The sequence below is a fragment of the Mixophyes fleayi genome, chromosome 1, assembly GCF_038048845.1.
Source record: "Mixophyes fleayi isolate aMixFle1 chromosome 1, aMixFle1.hap1, whole genome shotgun sequence".
Classification (NCBI taxonomy): domain Eukaryota; kingdom Metazoa; phylum Chordata; class Amphibia; order Anura; family Limnodynastidae; genus Mixophyes; species Mixophyes fleayi.
Window position 1 is genome coordinate 358,265,504 of NC_134402.1, and position 2,453 is coordinate 358,267,956.

A 2,453-nucleotide genomic window follows, 5' to 3' on the forward strand; every position below is an offset into this window, starting at 1 on the left:
GGGAGGTAACTGCATCCAGACATGTGACCGCCTGACGTCAGCCTACGTCACTAGGATTCCCCGCAGTACCCAGCGTGCAGTGCGCGACTACACTGCTGAGTGCTGTCACCTGGCTGCAGGATCTCTTTATGGTCTATGGGCCGTATATGGCCGGCACCTCTGGGGCAAACTATCTGGGTATATAAGTCACAGGGGTAAGCAGCATACGTTCTAGTTCTATCTATCTATCTATTTATCTATCTATCTATCTATCTATCTCTGTATCTCTGTATCTCTGTACAGTGTTAGCCACTGACTGAAGCAGAAAAATATCTTTCAGTGGATCACTAGGGGATTACCCGCTCTCCAGACAACTGAGCTCTTAATGCTTCTAGATTCATTGGAATTTCTGGGACACAGTACAGCATACTATAATACTGGCATTATATGCTTTAATATTGCACCAAGTATCAGACAATGTTCCTAATATTGTAGCATATATATGGCCTAAATATGCACTCATCAGTGGATCATTATTGCTCATGTTAGTAAATGCTGTTGGTCATAATTTGAAATCATGCACAAGTCGATAAAAGACAAGCCAAGTGTCGTGATCAGGGCTGTGCGAGAGGGGCAACTGTCCAGGGCACAAAACTAAAAGGGAGTTCACGAAAATTATTATTTTAGGCTTATTTAATTACACTTGAGGGCTAGGGGGCGTAATTTTTCCTTCCTGTCCTAGATGCTAAATTTTCTAGTTACGCCTCTGGTCTTCATCTTCCAACCACACTGACTAACAGGACCTAATGACAGCCTGAAGTAGTATGGATACCCATCCTGATGGACCAAGTTGCCAGGTCTTGTCTAATCTGGCCACCTATGTGGGTAGCTGAATTGGATATTAACGCTTTATTTTGCAATGTTGCTCCCAAGCAACTTGAATTTCACATTACTTTTATGTAATAACATTTATATTTATTTCTCCCATTGGTAAAGGTTCTCTCAAGCAACATCTAAATGTGTGTTTACAGTAGACAGTTGTTTCAGATGTTTCTATTTGGATTTCTAGTGAATGAATACAGTGCTTCAAGAAATGTTTTCCTTGAAAATTTCAATGCCAAATAAAGGGTTAATCCTGTCAAACAGCACTCGCTACAAGCAGCAAGATTTTCCAGTGTCAGGCTGGCTTATCACCACAGACAGTAGCACATATATATTGAAGTGTGAGTACTGTCATCTCATATACAGGCCCAGATTTCTAGAAAGGCCTAAGCCAGAGACTACGGTGGCGTTCGCTCAATTTACACATCATTGTTGTAATTTGTGTTTCATTTACTATTTACGTACTATAGACATCTAACAATGGACTCAATTAGGTTTGAACTATTTCCATTTATTTGATATCAACATAATACAGTGAAGGTTGGAACCATGATGAACTACTGTAATTGGAGTTTCAAGTGAATACTTCTTAAATTAGTAATTGTGAACCATTTATTATTAGACCAAAATATTCATCATACTACATATTTCAATTAATTTTACTGTGAAAAGTATGTGACTGGAAAAGGACTGAGTAGCAAATAAGCAAAATGAAGATTAAGTTCCAACCATTTATTATGCTTCTCTGGCGAAGTGCCTGTGAGAATATGGGCCAGTAAGATCAGTGCTGACTATAAGGTAGACCAGAAAAATAAATTTTACAATATCTGGAGGAATAAAATCACAGATGTTTCTAGGCCTTATATTACGTAACATACACATATTGGGTAGTCCTATATTTGTTCGAACTAGCTGATTATCATTTGTGGTGAATATCTGGGGTTTCCATAATTAGGTTAAAGTAATTATGGGAAGGATCAAGGAAAAGTGTATTTTTTAGTTAAATTTAGCTGCTTTAGACTATTTAATGCTCTTAAAATAAGATATTTATTTTGCTATGCAACCAAAAAAACCTTTGTGTCCTGAAAATAATTTAATAGGATACACAAAGCAATTAAAACATATTTCTCATTTAAACAACCATGTAGAAAAACTGTGAAATGTGGTCTAGTCAAGAATATACATATTGCCAGGTCTTGAAAATGTTAAACCTGGATTTAGTGATTATTTTTCAATATGAAGTTGCAGTACCCTAAATAGATGTTTTGTTTAATATAAGTAATACAAAAGTGGAAAAAAAACAAGATGTATAAAGAGAATTTAGGAGAATAAATTATAACATTCAATATTGAGGCAGCTCCGGTTTTAGTCACGAGAAATGGAAAGATTGTGGGTCAAGTGCTGTGTTCCATGGTCACACAAGTATCTTGTTTAACCATGACCTGCGGCTCAGGCTATAAATAGGAAACACTTCTAATATTCCTGTCTATGTCAGGCACTATAACCTAGAACTGGGTGAAAGGTGACCTGTGTTATGTCTAGTGAAACTGCATTTAAATCTTGTTCAGCCAGTCTCCATTTCCTGCCTAATA